A 9,363-nucleotide genomic window follows, 5' to 3' on the forward strand; every position below is an offset into this window, starting at 1 on the left:
TTTTGTTTTTTTTTTAAATAGGCCATTACTTGCTGGAGTAACCCCAGTAGGTCATGGGCCCTATTTACTTACCGATCCTTGTTCTTATTCACAGCCACCTATGCTTCCCCTTCTGCGGATGTGGCTGTGAACACGATTGAAGATCGGTAAGTGAAGCCGCTGGCCCGTGAACCCCACAAACACTGCTATCACAGCCAGGAAGAGGTAAGTAACATTGTTTTTTTATGTTTGTATCCTTCCCTGGGTCTCCGATCATAATAATTGTTCATAGGTTGGGTGGTCCACAATGGGGCATAATACTGTGTGCAGAGGCCACTATAGGGCATAATACTGTCTGCAGAGGCCACTATTGTGCATAATACTGTGTGTGTAGGGGCACTATGGGGCATAATAGTGCATGCAAGAATGGGGTTTATGTGGGGGCGGGGGCAGGTCAGGGGCCTGTGGGAGCTCCATGTCAAATGTTCTCTTTGGGGCCCTGCCATTCCAAGTTACGCCACTGGATCCACTGGTTTCCACTATGAACAGAAATCCCGACAGAGATATACAGTAAACAGAGCTATAATTTGGTGTATTTTCTAAATTCCTTTAGTATATGTTATCTGAATGATATGGATAATGAAAGCTCTGAACAAATGTAATAAATACAGATGTTTGTTTTTCATGAATTCAAGTAAAGCGGAGATAAGTTGTCTACGTGATCTGACATTTTTAGCAGTGCCTGCAGCTATTACTGATTTATTTTGTTGGCAGAATGCTGCTACTTGTAATACATGTGCCTCCTGCTTATAAATCTTCAAGCATAGAACAAAACCTTATTTGACCCTTTGATAAATAAGATGGAGGAGAACATACTTTCCCTTCTGCGCATTGCTCAGTTTTTCTAAACACTAAGCAATAACAATTTAAAGCAGCCATTGTAGAATACATCCAACATTTTGTAACAAGATTAAAGGGTTTACTCACGAAAACTGCAGCTGACAACTTCCCCAAGGTCTTCATGCCAAATGATGTCTTGTGGGTCTATTTAAAAAATGTGCATGTGCTGAGCATATTGTTGTGGTTTTTATACTGTCATTATTTGCAAATGCCAAAAACAGACAATATGACTGAATGTTATGGCTGAAATAGAAATCCTGTGCAAACATCAATAAATGTGTTCAGCTTATAAGCATGACTGTTTTCACTATAGAAATGCATTGAGGCACACAACTGTGACAACAGGGTGATGTCTGGTCTCAAAACAATGCTTCAGATATATTGATGTTGGAATTAGGGAAAAGAAAAACGGCTACATTTAACAATTTACGATTTTTTTTTTTTTTTGTATACAAAGGACACGTGCTTCATTTTTGCTATGTTTACATACTGCCAAAAATCAGAGGCACAATAGCAGAGCACACTGCTCTACAATTATGGACACCATAACACAAACCCATTGAACTCAAATATAGCCAGTGGGGCCCATCCAGCACCATTGGTGTCCATCATATGATAGTTACATAGTGGATGAGGTTTGATGAAAACACAGGTCCATCAAGTGCAATCTATTACCCTATAATGTTGATCCAGAGGAAGGCAAAAAAAAACCTCAAGAGCCAGATGCCAATTGCCCCACGTCAGGGAAAAAAAATTCCTTCCCGACTCCAATCTGTCAATCAGTATAAAACCCTAGACTAACTGTTCCTTAACAAAATCTAGAATCTATAACCCGTACTATTTTTAATTTTGAGAAAAAGCATCCAGGCCCTCTTCTAACTTGCTAAATGAATCCACCATCACCACTTCCTGGGGCAGAGAGTTCCATAGCTTCACTGTTCTTACTGTAAGGAATCCCCTTCTATGTTGCTGGTGAAACTTTCTCCCCTCCAGACGTAGAGGATGTCTGTCCTCTTGTCACTGTCACTGGCCTAGGAGTAAAAAGATCCTTAGAAAGTTGTTTGTATTGTCCCTTCATGTATTAGAACATTGTTATTAGATCTCCCCATAAACATCTTTTTTCTAAACTGAATAAGTCTATTAATCTATCATTATACTCCAATCCACCCATTCCCCTAATAATTTTGGTTGCCTTTCTTTGCACTCTTTCCAGTTCAATTAAGTCTTTCCTGTATACTGGGGCCCAAAATTGCATGCAGTAGTCTGTGTGGCCATATCAGTGATTTGTATAGAGGCGTAACTATGTCCTTGTCATGAGAATCTCTACTTCTTTTGATGCATCCCATAATTTTATTTGCCTTTGCGGCAGCTGCCTGGCACTGGTCACTAAAGGTAAGATAGCTGTCCACTAAAATCCCCAAGTCTTTCAGTGACAGTCTTACTCAGTAATTTACTATTAAGTACATATGGGAAGAATATGCAAATCTGTCTTCCATGATGTAAATAGGAAGTCAGTGCCTCAGTCATGCACACCAATAGAGGGAACTCACTGAGGATGTGTAAGTTTGTCTTCCATGATGTAATTAAAGACATCTCACGTGGGTTTATGTCTTTTTATACACATCATTAAGACAGCCATTAAGATAAGAACTGAGGGATCTGGCAATTGATTGTTTGTTGTTATAAGTATATAGTAATAAGCCTCTTCCCCCCTCCCTCCTGTAATTCTAGCCCTGTGTCCTGTTGTACATAAATATGCAGCCTCTAGAAAGTGTTTTTTTAGTTATATCTGAAGAAGAAGCTCAGAGGAAAGCTTCGAAACATCATATTCTGTCATCATTATGAGTTAGCCATTAAAAAAGGTATCACCTACTGAAGACTTGCAAAGTTTTTTTTGTTTTTTATATATGATGTAATTAGGAAGACAGAGCCTCAGTCATGCAGCCCAATAGGTGGCGCTCACTTTAACATCATGCCGACCTTCTCAGAGGCCTTTGTTTGCAATGATGTTGGGATTTTACCAGGTAGTCTCTCAGCCGAGGACAACTGTTTCGATGTTATTGCATCTCTTCAGCCCAGTGCAGAGAGGACTGACCTGGCAGAGGTGAGAGGCTTCTAGACAGGGTTGGGGGGATATCATCACTCCATAGGGAGAAACCACCATTTAGGTGTGTGGAGTCTTATTAAGCCATTAGCACTCCACTGTGCAAGGGAACATGGGAAGAATATGCAAATCTGTCTTCCATGATGTAATTAGGAAGTCAGTGCCTCGTCATGCACACCAATAGAGGGCGCTCACTGAGGATGTGCAAGTCTGTCTTCCATGATGTAATTAGGAAGACAGAGCCTCATTCATGCAGCCCAATAGGTGGCGCTCTCTTTAACATCCTCAGTGTTTTGAACGGATTACCAACGCAGTTATGAACGAGGCCTTACATAACCACAAGCCTTGGATTGTCTCAGTGCCTGTTATAGTCTGTGGCATTGTCCAATACTGGTAGGAAAGTACTCCATAGCAATAAAACAGAGTAGACTTTAGTCTAGAATCACCGCAGATACCAACAGCTAGATGAGTTCAGGAGGAATGTTCTTTCTAAGGCTATGGCCCCAGGGAGTGAGTTGCATTGAAAAAGCACTGCGGAAAAAAAACAATTGTTGTAATTGGCACGCTGTAATTTACAAAATTGTGAAGGCTTTTGAAATTACAGTATTTCCACTGGGATATGTGAATGGGATTAGCCAGAATCCTATCCACTTTGCAGGTATTATAAAATGCCACAGTTTTTAAGCCAAATTGCGGCATATATGCTACGTTGGGCCCCAGCCTTAGGCTACACTCAGACAACTGCAATTTTTCACGGCTCCCTTGCAACCGAGGGGCATCCATTTTCATACATTACTGTAGGGATCTTTAAAAATGGACACAAATATAACAATGAACTACAATAACAGTTGTGTAAATAGCCGCCATTCACTCACATTCAATCTAAAACTGTTGTGTCAATGTCTTTGCAGCTGCTTAGTGGAGCAAGTAAGGGATTTGGCAATGTTCTCTAAAAGGGGCCAGTCTATGACTAAGGGTGCATTCACACTATGGATACGGTGACTGATTCTGAAAACACGCGCTCCCCATTGAAATGAATGGGCTGCTTTTTACTATACGAGCGCTTCCCATTCACTTCAATGGGAGTGCTCGTAGAGTAAAAAGCAGCCCATTCATTTCAATGGAGAGCGCTCGTATGCCAGCTCCCATTGAAATGAATGGGATGTGCTTGATACGCACTGATTCTGAACGTGTTTTAACGTTCAGAATCAGTCACCGTATCCGTAGTGTGAATGCACCCTAAGAGCTATAGTGGCCTGGAGCATTTAACCAGGGAATATCTTATTTCAAACTGACGATTTTGAAGAAAATTATATAAAGGCTTGATGCAAAGGTGAGATTTTTCTTTAGCTCAGGTGGTAAAACCGTAGTAAAAACCGCTGCATTTTACAATCCTTGGTAAGTGGATGGGATTCACTAGAAATAAATGCAAAAAAATTCCTGCAGCAGAAATGCTGCAATTTCCAAAACAGTTGGATAACGCCGGAAGACACTGCGGGAGCAGAAGACATGAGCAGAAGACATGGGAAGCGTGGGAGGACACCGGAGCAACAGGGGCAGGTGAGGTTTTGTTTTTTTTTCCACTGCTCCCAGCTTACTTAAACTTTTTGCCTGAGCAACCCCTTTAACATAGACAGGAAATTACTGTGCATAGCTGAGGCAGATGAACTTGGACCAGACTTTTGATTCTTTATAGATAAATAGCAGCAATGTGTAATAAAAATTTTAACAAATAACCTAGCATAAAAGTTCTGTTTCTTGTTAAATTCTTAGAATGAAAGGTACACAAACTGTGTACAGCAGTGTAATATTATGTGCCATATCTGTTTCATTAAAGTCTATTAAATCTAAACAATCTGTCTCAGATTTTTGCTAAATATAGTTTTGCTCTAAACTTTGCAGCTTCTACTGTACTTATCCATTTATCTATTAATAGCATCACGGAGCTTGCTAGCAGTGCAGGAAAATTATTCTTCTGTTGGGAGATAGCATTGAATAGCTGAAGCACCATGTACGGATATAATACTGCAGTCTGGGATGATGAAGAACAGAGATAACATATAAACTTTGCAGTTCCTGATAGTTATGGATATCATCCAGTTGCAGGGCTTTTTGTATACTGTATTCATCCGCTTGAGCATGTAGAAACAAAAAGCCCAAAGAGCCCTATTGTAAATGCGAAGAATGAAAATAAACACTGTGGTCTCTCACACATAGATCACAAGGTTAAGTAAGTGACGTGCCTTAACAAGACTAAATCCAGTTCAAAACTTCCACCAATGTATATTCATGTATATGTATGTTTAATACAAGATATTTGCCTATATATATATACATATATATATATATATATATATATATATATATATATATATAGCTCAAAAAATGAAGAGAACACTCAAATAACACATCCTAGATCTGAATGAATGAAATATTCTAATTGAATACTTTGTTCTATACAAAGTTGAATGTGGCGACAACAAAATCACACAAAAATCATCAACGGAAATCAAATTTATTAACTAATAGAGGCCTGGATTTTGAGTCCCCCCCCCCCCCCCCTCACACACACAAAAAAATTAAAGTGGAAAAACACACTACAGGCTAATCTGACTTAGATGTAGTGTCCTTAAAACATGTCAAAATGAGGCTCAGTAGTGTTTGTGGCCTCCACGTGCCTGTATGACCTCCCTACAATGCCTGGGCATGTTCCTGATGAGGTTGCAGATGGTCTCCTGAGGGATCTCCTCCCAGACTTGGACTAAAGCATCTGCCAACTCCTGGACATTCTGGAGTGCAACCTGACTTTGGTGAATGGAGTGAGACATGATGTCCCAGATGTGCTCAATCGGATTCAGGTCTGGGGAACAGGTGGGCCAGTCCATAGCTTCAATGCCTTCATTTTGCAGAACTGCTGACACACTCCAGCCACATGAGGTCTGGCATTGTCTTGCATTAGGAGGAACCCAGGGTCAACCGCACCAGCCTATGGTCTACACAAGGGGTTTGAGGATCTCATTAGGGTACTTAATGGCAGTCAGGCTACCTCAAATGAGCACATGGAGGGCTGTGCGGCCCTCCAAAGAAATGCCACCCCACACCATTACTGACCCACTGACAAACCAGTCATGCTGAAGGATGTTGCAGGCAGCAGATTGCTCTCCACGTTGTCTCCAGACTCTGTCACGTCTGTCACATGTGCTCAGTATGAACCTGCTTTCATCTGTGAAGAGCATAGGGCACCAGTGGCGAAGTTGCCAGTCCTGGTGTTCTGTGGCAAATGCCAAACATCCTTCAAGGTGTTGGGCTGTGAGCACAACCCCCATCTGTGGACATTGGGCCCTCAGACCATCCTCATGGAGTCAGTTTCTAACTATTTGTGCAGACACATGCACATTTGTGGCCTGCTGGGAGTCATTTTGCAGTGCTCTGGCAGTGCGCCTCCTGTTCCTCCTTGCACAAAAGTGGAGGTAGCGGTCCTGCTGCTTGGTTGTTGCCCTTCTATGGCCCACTCCATGTCTCCTGGTGTACTGACCTGTCTCCTGTTAGTGCTTCCAGCTTCTGGACACTACACTGACAGACATAGCAAACCTTCTTGCCACAGCTTGCATTGATGTGCCATCCTGGATGATCTGCACTACAGGAGCCACTTAGGTGGGTTGCAGAGTCCATCTTATACTACCACGAGTGTGAAAGCACAACCAACATTCAAAACATTCAGTGCAGCTTGGATTTACATTGTGTTGCTTAAGTGCTCCCTTTATTTTTTTTGAGCAGTGTATATATGTACATATTTTATTTTAGGGCTGGGTGATTCTTGCCTAAAAATAACATCTTAATTTTACTCAAGTTTATGGGCTTTTCTCAATTTTAATCTTGTCTTTCATGTTTTGAGATTTTCTAGCTCCTAATGCATATCTAATGGTGAGGAACTATCCAAAAGCTAGGTGATCTGTGTCTGATATATAGGTGTCTGACATCTCCAGGTGCTGGTAGATGCTGCAGTAGATGGGGAGAAGTAGCAGCTCTCTTTCCTTTGAGGCAATTATTGGCCTCTGCAGCCCCCTCCACTGTATAGCATTGTTTCCTGGGAACTGTAGTCCCGCTTTTATTGAGTAGAGCAGAGCTGCTACCACTCCCCATCCACTGTAGCAGCTTCCAGCACCCAAAGGCTGCCAGAACAGCTGATCTATGTGGGGTCCTGGTGTCAAACTGTAAAGGATCAGATACTGATGCATTATCTAATAGATGAGACAACAATGTGAAGCATAAATTCGGAGCACGAAAACCCATTAAGGCCAGGGCCCCACGTAGCATAAATACCACGATTTGGTCACGTTTACACCTCATGGGGGGTTCAGTCTTAAAGGGGTAGTCCCATGGTCATTACCATTTTTAAATTTGTAGACAGTTAAAAGTTAAAAATGTTAACCCAGCTACAATAAGAAAATCATGGCTGGGTTCCTGACAAGTCCCAGACCGTAGACTTTTTCTGCAGTTTTGGTCGTATCCATTGGCAACCGATCAAGACAACAGACTGTCACCACTAAGGTATTTAGAGAAAATCTTTAAAACTCTGCAGAATTTTTAACAACTTATATTTGCAAAAATGTTTTTTTTTCTTTTAATTATCTACAAGTATAGATATGATTATGTTCATGGGAATACCCCTTTTAAGGTCAAAGTTGGCTTGGTTTTGAGCTAAAGAAAAATCTCACCTTGGCATTAAGTCTTCATATATAATGAAGAACTCATAGCTCAGCCTCCCTGTCTGTATTCTTATGATCTTTTAGGTTATGGAGGAGGATATAGAGCGAATAATAATTACACTGTCCTCCAGCAAGGATAAATTGTATTATCTCTATTCTGTGATAATGTGCTGAGCCATCATAGGATTCACAGCAGAGCATAGAGATAGAGAAATCTAAAAAACAAGAAGGTGTCTGATCAGAGAATGGAGGGATAAAGTACACTGCAGGGATATAGTACAATATACCTAAAAGAAACGCAGACATCCAGCTGGTGAGGGGTGCAGGGATTTAAAGGGATCCTATCTTTTAAACACAATTTTTTCTCCCTAAGGGGGCGCTCATACTACCGTCAGTGTCCGACAGGTAGTGTCCGCTCCTAGTGTCCATTCAAAATCTCGCACGGACATTAGGAGCGGACACTAGCTGTGTCCGTGACACTTGTCATTCACTTAAATGGCGATTGGGTGCGTTCTTTTGCACTCCGTGCCCTTCCTTCACTGTCCGCATGTAGAGATGTCCGACTTTTCAAGCGGACAGAAAAACCTGACATGTGTGAACGCCCCCTTACATGTCGGAATAGCCTTAAGAGGCTATTTGTCTCCTACCTTTCCTTTTCTTCTTTGTGCCGCCGTTCGCCTGCAATCCTGTTTTTTTTCGGTATGCAAATGAGCTCTCTCGCAGCACTGAGGGCAGGACCAGCACTAAAACAGCACTGGGGGCGTCCTCAATGCTGCCAGAGAGCTCTCCAGCGCCACCTCCATCTTCTTCTGCAACGAGGTCTTCACCGCATCTTCTTCCGGCGACATCTTCTTACTTCTAGGCCTCGGGCCTAGGGAAAGTCAACTGCACATGCCCATGGCCACAAGAAAAATGGCCACTTCCACAGTATTGTAAGCGGCCATTTTATCGTGGTCGGTGGGCATGCGCAGTCTGCTCTGCCCGAGGTCCGAGGCCTAGAAGTACGAAGATGCCGCTGGAAGAAGACAAGGTGAAGACCTCTCGAGCTGGAGAGTTCTCTGGCAGCTTTTAGGCCGCCCCCAGTGCTGTTTGAGCACTGGGGTACGCCACCAGTGCTGCAAGAGAGCCAATTTGCATGCCGAGAAAAATCGGGATTACAGGCGAACGTCAGCACAGAGAAGAAAAGGAAAGGTAGGAGACAAATAGCCGTTCTTAAGGCTATTCCGACATGTTAGGGAGCAAAAGTTGTGTTTAAAAAATAGGATCCCTTTAAAGCTGTGTATTAGCTAGACTGCTTCTTTATGTTTGCAAGCATGTAGTTTTGGAATGTTTGTAATATCTCACATAAAGGACATTGCAGTTGCATTACTCAGAATACTTATAAAATAACATTAAACTTTGACATATTTCATATATGATAAAAGATGCTAAGTAAACCAATTCACTATTGCTGTCAAAGATCTGCTATCAGCGTGAAGCCCTGAAGAATAATGTACAAGACAAGCTATTCTAAACTTCATTAAACTTCCTGCTTTCTTTGTTTTCTTTCTAGCAAATCATTTTACTTTATAATCCCTCTGGCAAATCTTTCTGTTTGCTTTGAAACTATGGTAACAGTCTTGCAGATTTAGAATATTATAGATTACATATAAAAATAAGTATTTGTCTTAC

Source organism: Leptodactylus fuscus, chromosome 2 (assembly GCF_031893055.1).
Source record: "Leptodactylus fuscus isolate aLepFus1 chromosome 2, aLepFus1.hap2, whole genome shotgun sequence".
In the NCBI taxonomy this organism is placed as follows: domain Eukaryota; kingdom Metazoa; phylum Chordata; class Amphibia; order Anura; family Leptodactylidae; genus Leptodactylus; species Leptodactylus fuscus.